Raw genomic sequence first — 21,614 nt, forward strand, 5'->3', positions numbered from 1 at the left:
ATAATTGATACCACATGGCTTGCAGTGGTGCGCGCGCACCACTCGCGGGCTTGTTCTTTTTTATTTTTTATCCGTTTCTCAGGGAAGCAACTAAATGAAAGAAGCCGTGTTTTGTTCGCCACCACTTTCACACCTCCCAGGATAGCGATGTTTATAAAACAAAGTCTACCTATTTTTATGTGGTTGGCAGACGGTGAAATCGTTAAGCTACAGCAGACAACATTCGTAGCATATACATTGTCTCCCATGGAGGTTGCTTTGGTCAGCGCATAGCTTCCTTCCAGAATCACCTGTAGCAGATACCCAGACTGTGTCCGATTCTTCGGAAGGCAGATCTGCTCTTTAAGTAAAATCAACAGCAAGGGCTTTTCAAAATCTGCAGGAAGACAACAGCAACCGCAACAGGCACCGCATTTCAGTTTTTTCAAGACCTGATCAAAGTGAATGGGAGTAACCTTCATGACAGCAATGGGACTAGTGCTGATGACAATTAAAATAGCGCTGATGATACCAATGGGACTAGTGCTCCTGACAACAATAAGAATAGCACTGATTATAACAATGGGACTAGTGCTGATGCCAACAATGAGAATAGCACTTTTGATAACAATGGGACTAGTGCCGATGACAACAATGAGAATAGCACTGATGATACCAATGGGACTAGTGCCCATGACAACAATGAGGATAGCACTGATGATACCAATGGGACTAGGGCCGATGCGAACAATGAGAATAGCGCTGATGAGACCAATGGGACTAGTGCCCATTACAACAATGAGAATAGCGCTGATGATACCAATGGGACTAGTGCCAATGTCTACAATGAGAATAGCGCTGATGATACCAATGGGATTAGTGCTGATGCCAACAATGAGAATAGCACTGATGATAACAATAGGACTAGTGCCGATGCCAACAATGAGAATAGCACTGATAACCATGGGACTAGTGCTCATGACAACTATGAGAATAGCGCTGATGATACCAATGGGACTAGTGCCGATGCGAACAATGAGAATAGCACTAATGATAACAATGGGACTAGTGCCCATGACAACAATGAGAATAGCGCTGATGATACCAATGGGACTAGTGCCAATGTCTACAATGAGAATAGCGCTGATGATACCAATGAGATTAGTGCTGATGCCAACAATGAGAATAGCACTGATGATAACAATGGGACTAGTGCCGATGCCAACAATGAGAATAGCACTGATAACCATGGGACTAGTGCTCATGAAAACTATGAGAATAGCGCTGATGATACCAATGGGACTAGTGCCGATGCGAACAATGAGAATAGCACTAATGATAACAATGGGACTAGTGCCCATGACAACAATGAGAATAGCGCTGATGATACCAATGGGTCTAGTCCCGATGCGAACAATGAGAATAGCACTGATGATACCAATGGGACTAGTGCCCATGACAACAATGAGAATAGCTTTGATGATACCAATGGGACTAGTGCCCATGACAACAATGAGAATAGCGCTGATACCACCAATGGGATGCCAAAAATGAGAATAGCACTGATGATAAAAATGGGACTAGTGCCGATGCCAACAATGAGAATAGCACTGATAACCATGGGACTAGTGCTCATGACAACTATGAGAATAGCGCTGATGATACCAATGGGACTAGTGGCTATGACAACAATGAGAATAGCACTGATGATACCAATGGTACTAGTGCAGATGCCAACAATGAGAATAGCACTGATGATAACAAGGGGACTATTGCTCATGACAGCAATGAGAATAGCACTGATAACCATGGGACTAGTGCCAGTGCCAACAATGAGAATAGCACTGATGATACCAATCGGACTAGTGCCAATGCCAACAATGAGAATAGCACTGATGATACCAATGGGACTAGTGCCAGTGCCAACAATGAGAATAGCACTGATAACCATGGGACTAGTGCCCATGACAACAATGAGAATAGCGCTGATGATACCAATGGGACTAGTGCCCATGACAACAATGAGGATAGCACTGATGATAACAATGGGACTAGTGCCGATGCCAACAATGAGAATAGCACTGATGATACCAATGGGACTAGTGCCGATGCCAACAATGAGAATAGCACTGATGATACCAATGGTCCTAGTGCAGATGCCAACAATGAGAATAGCACTGATAACCATGGGACTAGTGCTCATGACAACTATGAGAATAGCGCTGATGATACCAATGGGACTAGTGCCTATGACAACAATGAGAATAGCACTGATGATACCAATGGGACTAGTGCCAATGCGAACAATGAGAATAGCACCGATGATAACAATGGGACTAGTGCCCATGACAACAATGAGAATAGCGCTGATGATACCAATGGGACTAGTGCAGATGCAAACAATGCTAATAGCGCTGATACCACCAATGGGAATAGTGCTGATGCCAACAATGAGAAGAGCACTGATGATACCAAGGGGACTATTGCTCATGACAGCAATGAGAATAGCACTGATAACCATGGGACTAGTGCCAATGCCAACAATCAGAATAGCACTGATGATACCAATGGAACTAGTGCCAAATGCCAACAATGAGAATAGCACCGATAACCATGGGACTAGTGCCCATGACAACAATGAGAATAGCGCTGATGATACCAATGGGACTAGTGCCGATGCCAACAATGAGAATAGCACTGATGATACCAATGAGACTACTGCCAATGACAACAATGAGAATAGCACTGATGATACCAATGGGACCCCGGCGTGCTATGAAATGGCTTACACTCCCGATAGAGAGAGGAGGACGGGGGATCCCGGATTTTTTTTTTTTTATGTATGTTTCCTACAAAGAATGCGAATTCTACTGACTGGAGAACAAATAGAGGACCCAGCAGAGTCCCCTTCAATATTTTACTTATTATTGGGAGAACATTCAAAGGGCTGTTTATTAAAAGAGTTGGAAGGGAATTACTACAAGCATACCCGATTTAAGGTGATTGATTCAGTATATAAAGTTCGGAGAAAAGTCAGGTCTTTAATGAAGATAGAGAAAGTTACATACTATACCCCGTTCTCAGCGGAGAAGATACTTCCCTCTATATTTTGGGACCATGTGGCCAAGGAATGGAACAAGAAAGGAGTGGGTCGAATTGGAGATCTGTTTGAGACGGATGAACGTTTAGAGCCTTCTCTGATTTGAATAGTAAATATCAAATACCCCATTTCAGTTTTTTTAAATACCTTCAACTCAGAGATTTTTGTTCAAAGAAATTAAATAAACCGGCCCCTATTAGATTAATAGAGGCAATTCAATCAAAGAAAAAGATTGGCCTAATATATCGGTTATTACTGGAATACAAACCTGACGATTTGAATAAATACAATACATTTTGGCAGATTCAGCTGGCAGAAAATGGTTGTAATATTGTAGATACCATTTTGATGGCCAAAGAGTTATGCTTGTCAGCTAACATGAAGGCACAAGTGTACAAAACTATGTTTAGATTATACTACACTCCCAAACGAATGGCCACATGGGGTCCACAATATGATGGAAAATGCTTTCGGTGTGGAGGGGAAGAGGCAGATATAATGCATATTTTTTACAACTGTTCCAAACTGCTGTCTTTCATTTCTAGTATAGAAAGATTTATAAATGAAGTTATTCATTATCCTTTAAAAATTTCCCCAGCTCTTATGTTAACTGGGGTCAGCCAATCTATTAATGATAATGCGGATTTGTGTAAATGTAAGAATTTTTTTGTTTGTATTAATGATTATAGCTCGGCTTTGTATTGCTACTGAATGGCTACAACCGGAAACACCTACGTTTGAGTTTTGGAGAAGAAAACTATTTAATATTTATGAATTAGAGAGGAATTTATATGTGTTAAAAGGGGCAAGAAAAAAAAAGACTGGCTTATTGACATGGGGGGTACTTAAAGAGTATTTAGAGAAATAACGTCTGAGCTATCTATAATGTAATTAAATTAATTACTGTATCTGATGATGGCATTATGTTATTTTGACCGAACCGAGGCAATAAAATAAAAAATAAAAAAAGATGATACCAATGGGACTAGTGCCGATGCCAACAATGAGAATAGCACTGATGATAACAATGGGACGAGTGCCCATGCCAACAATAGGAATAGCGTTGATGATACCAATGTGACTAGTGCCGATGCCAACAATGAGAATAGCGCTGATGATACCAATGGGACTAGTGCTGATGCCAACAATGAGAAGAGCACTTTTGATAACAATGGGACTAGTGCCGATGACAACAATGAGAATAGCACTGATGATACCAATGGGACTAGTGCCCATGACAACAATGAGGATAGCACTGATGATACCAATGGGACTAGGGCCGATGCGAACAATGAGAATAGCGCTGATGATACCAATGGGACTAGTGCCCATGACAAAAATGAGAATAGCGCTGATGATACCAATGGGACTAGTGCCCATGACAACAATGAGAATAGCGCTGATGATACCAATGGGATTAGTTGTCAGGCGAAGTCTTCCTCAGGGTCTGTCGTGAAGTTATAAGGACCCACCTCTCGATACCTCCAATTCCGAATGTAGTAAATACACAGAATCTTGGAGTGATCAAGCGGGGGGGAAAAGGGAATTAGGAAGGGAACAGCAGGGAAGGAGATCTGAAAAGGAAAAGTTAACAACACACTCTTCTTGTTGAAAGTCTGTATCTTGACCTTTAACCCCCAAACCGGGAATTACATAAATACAAGACTATAAACTTATTATCATTAGTTTTCCATAGGTTTCTTGCAATTCAAAGCATTACACAATTTCCTATTCACTAATCCGTTTATTCCTTTGGTTGCGAATAGCGACAGATTCTTCCCTTTAAAGAATTAGAAATATGCTTTAGTAAATTGTCTCCTTTCCCAAAGTTGTAGGGATTACATATCATATCACACAGTTACACGTTTTCATATACTCAGAAAACAAACACCTTTACGCAAAATATATCTATTCTGAATTGCGCCGAAATCACAATATCACCCTTGTGAATACGCAACACAAAAGCTATGCACTACACGTATATAATGTAACAACCATTGCCAGCAATGAGAAGAACTACGAGTGCCAAGCAGAACATGAATGAAGAGTCAAAAATCTTGTGTATTCAAACACTTAATTAGTACTTAGATTTATACCTTAAACATAAATCAGGAATTTAACCATTAGTTTAATAAAGCGCAGTTTACTCTGATTTCTTCTGCCTACCTGCAGAGTACGACCTACTCTGCTTTCTGTGAAGGTCTCAATCGTCTCTGGACTCACAGGATGGCCATACTCCCAAAGAATCAGCAAAACGGAAGGAAGCTGGAACTGACACACCCCCTGGATTCCTCACCGAAAGCCTCCGATGACGATCTCCTCCCAAGGCCTGGATCTGCAAAGGCAATGAACACGGAGCACAAGAAACCACCTGCTACCTCTCAGAAAGCACTAGAATAGTGAGCACAGGAGACAGGGCGCGGTCGCGTAGGATAACGTGCCTACGGCGCTCACGCATGCGACCAGGCTACCAAAGCTCACGCATTAGGCGGACGCTTCCGACATGCCAAACCTCACGCATTAGGCGGAATAGCATTAAACAGCAGTTTAAGGACAGGCAGCCTGCACAGACATTCTAACAGGGATGCAAGACTGATGTACAAGCAGGCCTAGAGCACATCAGCCACCAACGCCCACCCAAGGACGACAGATGCATTTTGCCACATGGGAACCCCCGAATGTTGAGTGGGGCGGGCCCTAGACCGCAAGCCACCCTAGCCCTGACAGTACACCCCCCTCCCAAGAGCGGTCTAGGGCCCGGCTTCAGAGGGTGAAGGAGGTGGAAACGGCGTAACAAGCGAGGGGCATAAACATTGACAGCCGGCTCCCAGGAATCATTCTCAGCACCGTACCCTTTCCAGGAGACAAGGTACCACAACCTGGAGCCCCGACGTTTAGAATCCAAAATGTTCTGCACCTCATATTCCCAATTGCCATGAAACAAAAGTGGTGCTGGACGGGGAGCCAGGTTCTGATTAGCAGGCTTAAGAAGGGAAGTATGAAAGACCGGATGAATGCGCAGGGACCTGGGCAACAACAGTTTAAATGTCACAGGGTTCACCTGACGCAGGACTAGATAAGGACCAATGAACTTAGGTTGAAACATACTCTTATGTTTAAAATTCAAGTTCTTTGTGGAGAGCCAAACTTTGTCTCCAGGGGCATACTTAGGACCTGAACGATGTCTTTTATCATACTGCTCTTTATACTTTCTTTTGCTTTGTAATAAGCGATCTTGAATCTGACGATGAATAGTCTGCATAAGTTGCACAGAGTCTCGAACTGCCGGCACACCACTCCCATCATTGGGTAGAGTCAATGGAATGGTGTTAGGTACATAGCCGTAAAGAGCCTCAAACGGAGAGGATCCGGTTGACGAATGAGGCGAAGTATTGTATGCAAACTCAGCGATCCAAAGTAAATCTAACCAAGATTTCTTAGAGTCCGTAACATAACATCTCAAGTATTGCTTCAAAGTTTGGTTCAGTCTTTCGGTCTGCCCATCAGTTTGAGGATGATAACTGGTGGACATATTGGAAGTAATCTGTAGATTTTTACACCATTGTTGCCAGAACTTGGAAGAAAACCGAGAACCACGATCTGAAAGCAAAACTGTAGGCAAGCCATGTAAGCGCACCACATGTTGCAAGAATAACTGCGCTAATTGTCCCGCAGTAGGTAATTGCTTACAAGCAATGAAATGTGCATATTTGGTTAAACTGTCCACAACTACTAAAATCACAGTATGCTGATTGATCGGTGGCAAGTCAGTAATGAAATCCAAAGAAATATGTTTCCATGGTTCAGTTGGTGTTGGTAAAACCTGCAAAAAACCTTTTGGTTTCGTGTGATCGGATTTAAATCTTGCGCAGACTTCACAATCATTAGCCATCTTCATTACATCCTTCTGCAGCGTAGGCCACCAAAACATCTTTTGTATTTTCTCCACAGTCTTTCTGGGGCCTGGATGTCCTGCCATAGGATGTGAATGTAACCAGTTGAACACAGTTTCCTGTAATTTCAAAGAAGGCAGATATACTTGTTTTCCATGGAAAGGTATTCCTTCTTTGATAGTTTGATCTTTTTCGGGGTTCAACCACAGTTTCCACTGAGAAGGAGGAAAACTTTCATGAATATTCTCCAGAAACTGATCTGCTGAGAGCACACTGATTACCTTGCCAGGATCGATTATAGGTTGTGGTGTCCCTTCAAAGCGATGCAAAGAAGAGTCTTTTCTGGACAAGGCATCAGCTTTCTTATTGTCTTGTCCTGGGCGAAAAGTTACTATGAAATCATACTCGGCAAAGAACATCATCCATCGGAGTTGTCGCGGGGTTAACATTCTAGCTGAACTCATGAACTGTAGATTTCTATGATCTGTATAAACTGTTACAGTAAATTTCGCTCCCATTATGTAGTGTCTCCATTCTTTGAAGGCCTCGAGTATAGCAAGCAATTCTTTTTCAGCTATAACATAGTTTTGCTCTGCGGGATTTAGTTTTCGAGACATGTAAGCAACTGGATGCATTTGACCAGTAGTGTGATGCCTTTGAGAGAGAATGGCTGCAATGGCGACATCAGAAGCGTCAGCTTCAACGATGAAAGGTTCTTCTACGTTGGGATGCATGAGAACGGGTGCTTCAGTAAAGGCTTTTTTTAGCTTCTGGAACGCATTTTCAGCTTCTGAGGTTCATTCAAATTTCACCTTCTTCCTCAACAAACGTGTAATAGGAGCCACCACAGCAGAAAAGTGATCAATGAAGCGCCGGTAAAAATTCGCAAAGCCCAAGAAGCATTGTATGTCTCGAACTGATGTCGGAGTAGGCCATTCAGCAACTGCTTTAATCTTCCTGTCAGTCATTTTCATTCCAGTTGGTGTGAGGAGAACTCCCAAAAATTCAACTTCTCGAACATGAAAATCACACTTAGATAGTTTACAATACAAGTTGTGAGACTGAAGAGTGCTCAAAACTTTTTTGACGTGGACTTCATGTTGAGCTTCAGAATCGGAATAAATCAAAATATCGTCTATATAGACGATAACAAAAAGATCCAAAAATTCCTTTAAGGCATCATTTAGAAAAAACTGGAAAGCCGCTGGGGCATTGCACAGTCCGAATGGCATTACCAAATATTCAAACAATCCATATCGAGTTTTGAAAGCAGTCTTCCATTCATCACCGTGCCTGATACGAACCAAATGGTAGGCCCCTCTAAGGTCCAATTTGGTGTAAATTTCGGCCTTTTTTACTTGGTCCAACAGTACGGGGATGAGTGGTAATGGATATTTATTTTTGACTGTGATTTTATTCAACGCCCTATAGTCGATACAGGTTCTTAGTTCTCCGTTTGCTTTTGGAATGAAGAACAACGGAGATGCTGCCGGGGACTTGGAGGGGCGGATGAAACCATTCTCTAAATATTGATCAAGATACTGTCTTAAATGTTGGTTCTCTTTTTCTGACAGAGCATAGATGCGGCAATTTGGGACACTAGAACCTGGTACGAGATCAATTTGACAGTCATAGCTACGATGAGGAGGAAGGAGGGCTGCCTTAGCTTCACTGAAAACCTCTGCGTATTCCTTGTACATTTTAGGTAAAAGTGTTTCTTTTTCTTCTGCTGTGGCCAATTGACTTAAAGTTGGTTTTGAGGTGTTTAGACAAGAAGAATGGCAAAAATCAGACAGAAAAACCAGTTCTCTCTTCCGCCAATCTATGGTTGGATTATGTAGACAGAGCCAAGGCATTCCAAGAATGAAACCATATTGTGGTGCTTGAATAACGTCAAATTGAAGTTCTTCCTTATGCAATTGCTGCTTAGCATCTTCACAGAACATAACAACTTTAGAAGTTTGCATGGTTACTGGTCCTCCAGCTAATATTTTTCCATCCACTGCTTGGACAATTTCAGGAGTCTCTTTTTGTTCACAGATAATTCCCAGGCGTTGGGCAGTTTCTAAGTCCACAAAATTACCTGTAGCCCCTGAATCAACTAAAACTTCCATTTGGCATGTTTCCCGAATTAACCTGATTTGTACTGCTAATCTGAAATGTGCTTTGTAGTTAGAGACACATGAGTTCACAGAAGGGAAAGCAATGGTTCCCAAGAGATCTCCCTTCAAACATCTTGGGCCAACTAGTTTTCCGACTTTTGATCAGTTTTTTCCAGAGCTGCTGACTTACTAGGATTGGGAAATCTTCCTTTAGGTTTAGTTAGGCAGTCCTTTACAAAATGACCCTTTCGTCCGCAATAAAGACATTGACCATTTTTACGTCGACTGTCTTTTTCTTCTTTTGACAAAGGTTGTCTTAAAGTCCCAATTTCCATTGGCTCAGCCCCAGCTTCAGAGTTTGCGAATTGAGATCTGGACTTAGTTTCTGATCTCCAAGTAGGTTTGTCTATTCTTTTTTTATCTGATCTTCGTTCAGAGAGTCTGTGATCCAAACGCAGAGTCAGATTAATCAACTCAGAACACACTGTTGGTTGAGGGTCTATTTGCGCCAAAACATCTTTTAGATCGTCTTTCAAACCCTGATAAAAAAGAGCTGCCCTTTTTTCCTCTGGCCAGGAAGTTTCGGCAATCAGTCTGTTGAAGTGTGACAAATAAGAAACAAGGTCCCTGTTTCCTTGTTTTAACTGAAGCAGTTCTCGATCTGCTGATAAGGTCACAGTTCGTCGATCGAAAACCTTTTCAAATTCTTCCACAAAACGTTTCCAATTATATAACAAAGTGTCATCTTGTCTGACCAAAGGAACTGCCCAGTTTGCGGCATCTCCGGTCAAATAAGAAATCAAGAACGCAATTTTAGACTGAGGGGTTGGAAACGCAGCCGGTCTACAAGCAAAATGTAATTCAATTTGGGTAAGAAAGATTTGCACCTTGGAGGAATCCCCAGAAAATCGTTCGGGAGCTGCAAGAGGAATCTGGGGAGGAACAGTGACTGCTATGTTCGTAGTTCCCCTACTAGCACCAGTTTCCTGTACATCTTCGGGAAGAGGGGTACTCTGTAGTTGAATATTATCTACCTTAGCCGCTAACAAGGCGGTTGCATTCATTGTTTCTTTTAAATCAGCTTGCATACGCATAAGGGCCGACATTAAATCATTAATGGTAGTCATTATGACTTCACGTACAGACCAGGAGGAATAAAATTCGTGGGCTCACTAGTCTGTCAGGCGAAGTCTTCCTCAGGGTCTGTCGTGAAGTTATAAGGACCCACCTCTCGATACCTCCAATTCCGAATGTAGTAAATACACAGAATCTTGGAGTGATCAAGCGGGGGGGAAAAGGGAATTAGGAAGGGAACAGCAGGGAAGGAGATCTGAAAAGGAAAAGTTAACAACACACTCTTCTTGTTGAAAGTCTGTATCTTGACCTTTAACCCCCAAACCGGGAATTACATAAATACAAGACTATAAACTTATTATCATTAGTTTTCCATAGGTTTCTTGCAATTCAAAGCATTACACAATTTCCTATTCACTAATCCGTTTATTCCTTTGGTTGCGAATAGCGACAGATTCTTCCCTTTAAAGAATTAGAAATATGCTTTAGTAAATTGTCTCCTTTACCAAAATTGTAGGGATTACATATCATATCACACAGTTACACGTTTTCATATACTCAGAAAACAAACACCTTTACGCAAAATATATCTATTCTGAATTGCGCCGAAATCACAATATCACCCTTGTGAATACGCACCACAAAAGCTATGCACTACACGTATATAATGTAACAACCATTGCCAGCAATGAGAAGAACTACGAGTGCCAAGCAGAACATGAATGAAGAGTCAAAAATCTTGTGTATTCAAACACTTAATTAGTACTTAGATTTATACCTCAAACATAAATCAGGAATTTAACCATTAGTTTAATAAAGCGCAGTTTACTCTGATTTCTTCTGCCTACCTGCAGAGTACGACCTACTCTGCTTTCTGTGAAGGTCTCAATCGTCTCTGGACTCACAGGATGGCCATACTCCCAAAGAATCAGCAAAACGGAAGGAAGCTGGAACTGACACACCCCCTGGATTCCTCACCGAAAGCCTCCGATGACGATCTCCTCCCAAGGCCTGGATCTGCAAAGGCAATGAACACGGAGCACAAGAAACCACCTGCTACCTCTCAGAAAGCACTAGAATAGTGAGCACCGGAGACAGGGCGCGGTCGCGTAGGATAACGTGCCTACGGCGCTCACGCATGCGACCAGGCTACCAAAGCTCACGCATTAGGTGGACGCTTCCGACATGCCAAACCTCACGCATTAGGCGGAATAGCATTAAACAGCAGTTTAAGGACAGGCAGCCTGCACAGACATTCTAACAGGGATGCAAGACTGATGTACAAGCAGGCCTAGAGCACATCAGCCACCAACGCCCACCCAAGGACGACAGATGCATTTTGCCACATGGGAACCCCCGAATGTTGAGTGGGGCGGGCCCTAGACCGCAAGCCACCCTAGCCCTGACAGTAGTGCTCATGACAACTATGAGAATAGCGCTGATGATACCAATGGGAGTAGTGCCGATGCTAACAATGAGAATAGCACTGATGATACCAATGGGACTAGTGCCAGTGCCAACAATGAGAATAGCACTGATAACCATGGGACTAGTGCCCATGACAACAATGAGAATAGCGCTGATGATACCAATGGGACTAGTGCCCATGACAACAATGAGAATAGCACTGATGATAACAATGGGACTAGTGCCGATGCCAACAATGAGAATAGCACTGATGATACCAATGTTCCTAGTGCAGATGCCAACAATGAGAATAGCACTGATAACCATGGGACTAGTGCCAATGCCAACAATGAGAATAGCACTGATGATACCAATCGGACTAGTGCCAATGCCAACAATGAGAATAGCACTGATGATACCAATGGGACTAGTGCTAGTGCCAACAATGAGAATAGCACTGATAACCATGGGACTAGTGCCCATGACAACAATGAGAATAGCACTGATGATAACAATGGGACTAGTGCCGATGCCAACAATGAGAATAGCACTGATGATACCAATGGGACTAGTGCCGATGCCAACAATGAGAATAGCACTGATGATACCAATGGTCCTAGTGCAGATGCCAACAATGAGAATAGCACTGATAACCATGGGACTAGTGCTCATGACAACTATGAGAATAGTGCTGATGATACCAATGGGACTAGTGCCTATGACAACAATGAGAATAGCACTGATGATACCAATGGGACTAGTGCCAATGCGAACAATGAGAATAGCACCGATGATAACAATGGGACTAGTGCCCATGACAACAATGAGAATAGCGCTGATGATACCAATGGGACTAGTGCAGATGCAAACAATGCTAATAGCGCTGATACCACCAATGGGAATAGTGCCGATGCCTACAATGAGAAGAGCACTGATGATACCAAGGGGACTATTGCTCATGACAGCAATGAGAATAGCACTGATAACCATGGGACTAGTGCCAATGCCAACAATGAGAATAGCACTGATGATACCAGTGGAACTAGTGCCAAATGCCAACAATGAGAATAGCACCGATAACCATGGGACTAGTGCCCATGACAACAATGAGAATAGCGCTGATGATACCAATGGGACTAGTGCCGATGCCAACAATGAGAATAGCACTGATGATACCAATGAGACTACTGCCCATGACAACAATGAGAATAGCACTGATGATACCAATGGGACCCCGGCATGCTATGAAATGGCTTACACTCCCGATAGAGAGAGGAGGACGGGGGATCCCGGATTTTTTATTTTATTATTATGTATGTTTCCTACAAAGAATGCGAATTCTACTGACTGGAGAACAAATAGAGGACCCAGCAGAGTCCCCTTCAATATTTTACTTATTATTGGGAGAACATTCAAAGGGCTGTTTATTAAAAGAGTTGGAAGGGAATTACTACAAGCATACCCGATTTAAGGTGATTGATTCAGTATATAAAGTTTGGAGAAAAGTCAGGTCTTTAATGAAGATAGAGAAAGTTACATTCTATACCCCGTTCTCAGCGGAGAAGATACTTCCCTCTATATTTTGGTACCATGTGGCCAAGGAATGGAACAAGAAAGGAGTGGGTCGAATTGGAGATCTATTTGAGACGGATGGAACGTTTAGAGCCTTCTCTGATTTGAATAGTAAATATCAAATACCCCATTTCAGTTTTTTTAAATACCTTCAACTCAGAGATTTTTGTTCAAAGAAATTAAATAAACCGGCCCCTATTAGATTAATAGAGGCAATTCAATCAAAGAAAAAGATTGGCCTAATATATCGGTTATTACTGGAATACAAACCTGACGATTTGAATAAATACAATACATTTTGGCAGATTCAGCTGGCAGAAAATGGTTGTAATATTGTAGATACCATTTTGATGGCCAAAGAGTTATGCTTGTCAGCTAACATGAAGGCACAAGTGTACAAAACTATGTTTAGATTATACTACACTCCCAAACGAATGGCCACATGGGGTCCACAATATGATGGAAAATGCTTTCGGTGTGGAGGGGAAGAGGCAGATATAATGCATATTTTTTACAACTGTTCCAAACTGCTGTCTTTCATTTCTAGTATAGAAAGATTTATAAATGAAGTTATTCATTATCCTTTAAAAATTTCCCCAGCTCTTATGTTAACTGGGGTCAGCCAATCTATTAATGATAATGCGGATTTGTGTAAATGTAAGAATTTTTTTGTTTGTATTAATGATTATAGCTCGGCTTTGTATTGCTACTGAATGGCTACAACCGGAAGCACCTACGTTTGAGTTTTGGAGAAGAAAACTATTTAATATTTATGAATTAGAGAGGAATTTATATGTGTTAAAAGGGGCAAGAAAAAAAAAGACTGGCTTATTGACATGGGGGTACTTAAAGAGTATTTAGAGAAATAACTTCTGAGCTATCTATAATGTAATGAAATGAATTACTGTATCTGATGATGGCATTATGTTATTTTGAACGAACCGAGGCAATAAAATAAAAAATAAAAAAACATGATACCAATGGGACTAGTGCCGATGCCAACAATGAGAATAGCACTGATGATAACAATGGGACTAGTGCCTATGCCAACAATAGGAATAGCGTTGATGATACCAATGTGACTAGTGCCGATGCCAACAATGAGAATAGCGCTGATGATACCAATGGGACTAGTGCTGATGCCAACAATGAGAAGAGCACTTTTGATAACAATGGGACTAGTGCCGATGACAACAATGAGAATAGCACTGTTGATACCAATGGGATTAGTGCTCATGACAACTATGAGAATAGCGCTGATGATACCAATGGGAGTAGTGCCGATGCCAACAATGAGAATAGCACTGATGATACCAATGGGACTAGTGCCAGTGCCAACAATGAGAATAGCACTGATAACCATGGGACTAGTGCCCATGACAACAATGAGAATAGCGCTGATGATACCAATGGGACTAGTGCCCATGACAACAATGAGAATAGCACTGATGATAACAATGGGACTAGTGCCGATGCCAACAATGAGAATAGCACTGATGATACCAATGGTCCTAGTGCAGATGCCAACAATGAGAATAGCACTGATAACCATGGGACTAGTGCTCATGACAACTATGAGAATAGCGCTGATACCACCAATGGGAATAGTGCCGATGCCAACAATGAGAATAGCACTGATGATAACAATGGGACTAGTGCCAATGCCATCAAAGAGAATATAACTGATAATAAAAATGGGACTGTTGCTCATGACAGCAATGAGAATAGCACTGATAACAATGGGACTGGTGCAGATACCAACAATGAGAATAGCGCTGATGATAACAATGGGACTAGTGCCCATGCCAACAATGAGAATGGCGCTTATGATAACAATGGGACTAGTGCAGATACCAACAATGAGAATTCGCTGATGATAACAATGGGACTAGTGCCCACGACAACAATGAGAATAGTGCTGATGATACCAATGGGACAAGTGCCAATGGCAACAATGAGAATAGCACTGATGATAACAATGGAACTAGTACCAATGCCAACAATGAGAATAGCACTGATGATAACAATGGGACTAGTGCTGATGCCAACAATGAGAATAGCCCTGATAATAACAATGGGACTAGTGCCAATGCCAACAAAGAGAATAGAACTGATAATAAAAAGGGACTGTTGCTCATGACAGCAATGAGAATAGCACTAATAACAATGGGATTAGTGCAGATGCCAACAATGAGATTAGTGCTGATGATAACAATGGGACTAGTGCCCATGCCAACAATGAGACTAGCGCTGATGATACCAATGGGACTAGTGCTGATGACAACAATGAGAATAGCACTGATGATAACAATGGGACTAGTTCCGATGCCAACAATGAGAATAGCACTGATGATAAAAATGGGACTAGGGCCGATGCCAACAATGAGAATAGCACTGATGATACCAATGGGACTAGTGCCGATGCCAACAATGAGAATAGCACTCATAACCATGGGACTAGTGCCCATGACAACAATGAGAATAGCACTCATAACCATGGGACTAGTGCCCATGACAACAATGAGAATAGCACTGATGGTACCAGTGTGACTAGTGCTGATGCCAACAAAGAGAATAGCACTGATGATAACAATGGAACTAGTGCCGATGCCAACAATGAGAATAGCACTGATGATAACAATGGGACTAGAGCCGATGCCAAAAAAGCGAATAGAACTGATAATAACAATAGGACTGTTGCTCATGACAGCAATGATAATAGCACTGATAACCATGGGACTAGTGTCCATGACAACAATGAGAATAGCACTGATGATAACAATGACTATAATTGATTAAGATAAGGACTAGAGTGCAGGTTGCACGCTCTGTCATCCCTCGAGACCAGCGCTGATTCAGCGGTAAATTCCCCATTCTTTACACAGTTTACTTGCCGCGAAAACTTAATTTTAACTGAGACGAATTTTACCTACTTGCGCATTTTAAATACTTACTGCCGGAAGAAGGAGTGCACTTGGCGCCCTGCAGTCTCCTCGGTTCACCGCCAGTCATTAGCGGACTGTTTGATGTGGAGGGAGACTCCGGGGGACAGCCTCATTACAAAGTGACTCACTTCTGGGTAGGGCCAGTGATAACCGCCATCTTGGTTGGGTTAGCGGTCTAGCATCTCCGCTCCCAACCAGACCCAGGCACTATAACTTCAGAAAATGGCGCGAGAGCGCAGCGGACGCGCGCACCGCCGGCGTGCCGAAGGCGCGCCAAAGGCATGCCCGTCTGCATCCGTTTGCGCCTCGACCTGGCCCGGGGCTGGTCCCCCTGGACCTTCTGGATCCCATAAAACAACATCTAAAACAAGGGTAATCACCTACACAAAATCACAACTTATGTACTTGAGTATCTCCATTAATAATCATGATTGTACCCTTTTCAGCCTGGGCAATTTTACTAACAAAACATCAGCCAGTTGTCCCAATTGCTTGCTTAAGGTGACCCAACCGCTCTGGTACTATCTCTCAGTGAACTTTTTTCTCATGTTAATTCTAACCCCATTCATTTTGTACTCATCAATGCTCGTTCCCTCCCTAAGCATAAAATTGAAATACAGGAATGACTAACCAATCATAAGCTAGATCTCGCTTTTATTACTGAAACGTGGGGTGACTCTTCTACAGGTCCTGACTTCTGTGCGGCTACCCCAGAAGGATACTGTGTATCTAGAAACGATAGTGCGGTGGGTTGGCGATTATTCATCGAGAAACTTTTGCCATAAAAACTGAATCAATTACTTTATCAGTTTGTGAAGCACTGTCCTTTTCTATTACTTTTCCCAATACTCAAACATTCAGAGGAACTTTGATCTATCGTCCTCCAGGCCCTCGAGCATGCCTTCTTAAAAATTTACACAACCTTATAGAACAGATGGCAGGAACTCCCAATTATACCATATTGGGAGATTTCAACTTCCATCTAGAATCCTTACAGGATAAGGAATCTTCCTCCCTTATAGCAGACCTACGGTCAGCAGGCTTACAACAGCTGGTTATAACACCTACTCACACAGCGGGTCACACCCTGGATGGACTATTTACCAGCAATACTAATATCTCAATATCCTCTGTCCTACCACTCACTTGGACTGACCACTCTGCAATAATCTGTACTTTACAAATCACAAAAGCTAAGGAAAGCTATACCATTTTGGGTACCCCCAAACAAGTTCGAGCATGGAAGAATACTGATATTTTTCTCTTGCAAAAAACACTGTCCTCTACCCAACAGGAGGTCAGAGCAGATCCTGACATAGCGGCCAATGACTACTCTTCTTGGCTTCATAAAGCCTTCAGCATAACAATGCCAGTTAAGAATGTCTCTACTAATCGAAATGTGCCTTCAGCCCCATGGTTCTCAGAGGCCTTAAGACTGGAAAAACAACGGTGCAGAAATCTAGAGAGAAAATAGCGCCAACACTATGACAATAATGCGAAAGATATATATAAGGACTCACTGACCAAATACAAGCACCTTATTGTAGCAGAAAAAAGCAAGTACTATCAAACACAAATAGAGTTGTCTCAAAATTCCACCAAGCAGCTATTTCAGGTGGTAACCAAACTCTCCAATACACCTACAAGCATAGTCACAGAGGTGTCACCTGCTCTGTGCCACTCTCTTGCTGATTTTTCTGAAGACAAAGTGCTTCAGATTTATTCAAATTTTGCTACGCAAGTTAAGTCAGATCCCCCTGCTAGAGATAGCCTGGCTAATACCCCGGCTCCGGGCTTCGCAGAATTTAGTGAAAAGGAAAATCCCTTGGGGACACAAGCTACCAATACACAATGATGTATAATTACCATCAATATAGCCCATATATTAGAAATGGATGTTTCAAAACCCAACAATGAATTATATAATTCTTCTTTATTTTTTTGTTAAAAACATTTTATGAATATTTCCACAAGGTTAAAAACAGTACATTACAAATGCAAAAAACATACACATTGGCAACACATAGCATAAAAATTCAACATTAAAAAACAATTCTTTCCTGGAAGAAATTGCTGGTAAATAAAAAATCATAAAAAAGGGAGAAACAGGAGAGAACACAAAAGACAATTCTATTTGTCATAAAGATACTTATCAGGGAACCTGAGTGTAAGAGATTACTCCAGGACACAAACTGATTACGGCATCTATGGAGTAAGCTCAATCCCTTGATTATGTGGAACTGGGCGTCGACGCGTTTCGATGGTTTAATTGTATTTGACCATCTTTTTCAAGACCAAATAGATACGTCTCTCCTATGTCAGGTACTGGATGGTTGCCAATTTTGAGGGAACCCTGAAATAAACATACTTAAATAAGGATTGTGTGTAAGGTAACTCAAACCTATCTAATCTAATCACATTATTATAATCCCATATCATTTTAATCCATTTTACATTTGATGTTACACAGTTTATCCATCGTTCATTATACTTATTCGGCCTCATGAAAACCAGCTATTGAGCTTCTGTTTGGCCGCCATTATTGTGATCCATTTTGAGCCTAGTTGTGCACAGTTTGACAATCATTTATAATGCTATTTGCCCGCGTAATACAGACAACTACTGTAGTACATTTTACATTTCATGTCATTATTAAATCTTATCAAGACATTTTCATGGAATTTGATTGTTTCTTATATATCGGCTCTTAGTGTTCTTCATCTTTACCCTTAATAGAGAGGTCGAGGGGTTGTATAATATAGCCCCTACCTTCCTCGTCCCACCATGATATATACTATGTCGAACATTGGATGGATCTTGCTATTATCTTTACCTTATATCATATTCCTCTTATTTATTTCATTCACTTTTCCTAATCCGCATTTTTTATTCTTGTGATTTTTATTCTTTATATTTCCGGTCATTCACCTAGGGTCTGTGAAGAAATATTCCTGTATTAATATCTCCTGGTTTTTAAAAAATGTTTTATTTTATTTTGCCGAGTCATCTCTTTCTTGGAGCTATTACCTTCTATTTGTGATTTTTCATCTATATTTTCTTTTCCCTCTGGGACCTTGGTGAACAGCGTTTAAAACAGTACAGCCCCTTGCTGTTTTTTTCTGAATCTGTGTAGTAAAATACAGTACCATGAACTAATGTTCCAGTTATTAATGCCATTATACTTTTTTGCATACTACGGCAGAACCCAAGAGTAATAACGTGCCTCTTTAGTTTGTGTTACTGTTCCCAAACCATATCCTCCTATTTGTTGGTTTCTCTGACCTCCTGAGATATGATTCTATAAGGTGTGCACTTTTGTATTTCTCACTAAAAATTAAACAAACCACATCACACATAGATATTGATTATTCCTTGCCCGATGTTGGTTCTCTCTACCTAGTTATGCGTAACAGTACTACTTACATTAAAAAAAGGGGGTCGGTGCGCTCCTCCCTTGTAGTTGTGGTCATCAGTCAACCTATATACTTGCTGGTCCGTCTTGGATTGCTCTAATTTGAAAAAACTGACATAATTCTACTATTAGGGACGCTATGCTTTTGGTTATAAATATCCCTATCTACTCTGGCGTGCCCCAAGCATAAAGTCCTGGTTCCCCTTACCTCAAAAAAAGAAGAGCGATGGCTCCCAAGTCCGGTCTTAATCCTCCCTCGAAACGAGTGTCTCTGCAGCAAGTTGGCTACCTTTGCTACGGGGTAGATGTCTTTATATATTTGTAAAGAACGATCCTATAGGTACCCTCGAAACAGTGTCAGCTGTGTTTAATTACGGATCCCGCTCTTACAGTTGCACTCCGGAAGCTGTATCAGTTTGACCCGGGAAGTAAAAGCAACCTTTTGTTTAATTGGCCCGATATTCCAAGCCTCTTTCTCATGCTGGATTCGGGGCGGGATTAACCCTAGCCTCGTTTTGTGTTTTGACAGCCTGTATACACCTTATTTATATGCAAAATGCGTTGTCTTCCTGCGATTCTCTAGATATTTTCCTTTCTTTTTTTTGTTAATTTAATTAACGCATATTACTAAATATCACAAAGAGACTGTTTGTCTCAAAACTGCGCACTTCCTTCATTTTTGTGCTGAGAGTTAATGTTTATTTTCTTACTTTTGTTAATAAATAAATCCACTGTAGGATATCAGTCAAGGATATTATTAGTGTCATTCTTCGACTCATACAGAAGAATAACACGAAATACCACGAGTGCCTATTCATTATGCAATCATGCTTCTTATAATTATTCAGTATGGGAGTTTTGCATTAATTCCCACTTAGAAGTAAATCTGAAGCCAAAGGTATTCCTTGCATTACTTCCACTTGTACGGTCATCATTTTTCTAATTTAGTTTGAACCTAGCCATTTAATTTGTCTGGAAATGTACTATTGATTGACTACTAACCTGATCCATTCATCTCTTGTGTTGAGGCCTTTGTCCATTGTGTTCAGGTAACATATGAACCATTGTTCACGTGTTTTACGTACTGCTTCCAAATTCCCGCCCCTCCGGCTGATAGTGACCTTTTCAAGGATATACCATGAAAAATCATTGCAGTCATGATTATTTTTAAGAAAGTGATCAGTCAGGGGTGCATTTTATTTTTTATTTTTAATGGATGACCTATGTTCAATTAGTCTTGTACGGAGCTCCCTACCCGTCTCCCCTACGTATCCATAACCACTGGGGCAGATGAGTAGGTAGATTACACTTTTGCTCCTACAGTTGTTAAGTATTTTTGAAGACAAGTTTTTCCTATTAAAATTTAACATTTTAGTTTCTATACAGTTGGGACATATTGAACATGAACCACATTTGTAGTTTCCCGTAGCTTTTGTGTTGCCAAGGGTACTTTGAATGCTACCGTCTGATTTTTTTATATGTTTGTACTAGAGCATTCTTGATAGTTTGATTACGCCTGAATGAAAACAAAGGCTTTGGAATTGGAACTATAAGACCATCATTCAGGATTTTCCAATTCCGATTGATAATATTTTTAATTTTGTTGCTCACTCCTGAGTACTGACTGACGAACACTATCCTGTCTTGGGTTTTGTTCTTTTTCTCTATATTATCATCCAAAAGGTGGTCCCTATCGTAAAATCCTGCATGTTTCAGGGATTGCTTAACAAGTTTTTTCGGATACCCTCTCTCTCTTAATTTTTTGCCCATGATTTCTGCATGGTAATAGAAGTCATTTAGATTACTACAATTCCGTTGCAGCCTTAAAAATTCTCCAAATGGAATATTGTCCTTTTGTGAACGTGGGTGGTTGCTCTGGTATTGCAGCAGGGTATTTTTATCAGTTGGCTTTGAGAAAAGTTCATCTTCTAACACACCATTGGAGTCTTTTATTTTGATGTCCAAAAAGTCCACACTAGAATCACTATAGTGTGCCGTGAATTTGAGATTCTCATCTCCCATGTTTAACCATTCCAAAAATGACAGTAAATCCTCTCTAGACCCGTCCCAGACGAAAATAATATTGTCAATGAATCAGTGCCATCGAGACACATTTTCAAAGTATGGTGC

The 21,614-nt window shown here is 41.2% G+C and overlaps 1 long non-coding RNA gene across 2 annotated transcripts in view; it reads right to left on the bottom strand.

Annotated features, from left to right (window-relative positions):
- LOC144791262 (uncharacterized) overlaps positions 1 to 19,852 on the bottom strand; it is a 91,453-nt gene extending 71,601 nt beyond the window's left edge. Inside the window, exons 1-4 of one of the 2 annotated variants that reach the window (XR_013602343.1) lie at positions 19,693 to 19,852; positions 19,496 to 19,595; positions 19,100 to 19,197; positions 18,905 to 19,007 (exon numbers count right to left, since the gene is read on the bottom strand). This is a non-coding gene — a long non-coding RNA (uncharacterized LOC144791262). Of the gene's footprint in view, positions 1 to 18,904; positions 19,008 to 19,099; positions 19,198 to 19,495; positions 19,596 to 19,692 lie in introns of those variants that run through there. The other variant, XR_013602342.1, reaches the window with a different exon arrangement.
- Positions 19,853 to 21,614: the final 1,762 nt, after the last annotated feature.

This window comes from Lissotriton helveticus, chromosome 11 (assembly GCF_964261635.1).
Source record: "Lissotriton helveticus chromosome 11, aLisHel1.1, whole genome shotgun sequence".
In the NCBI taxonomy this organism is placed as follows: Eukaryota; Metazoa; Chordata; class Amphibia; order Caudata; family Salamandridae; genus Lissotriton; species Lissotriton helveticus.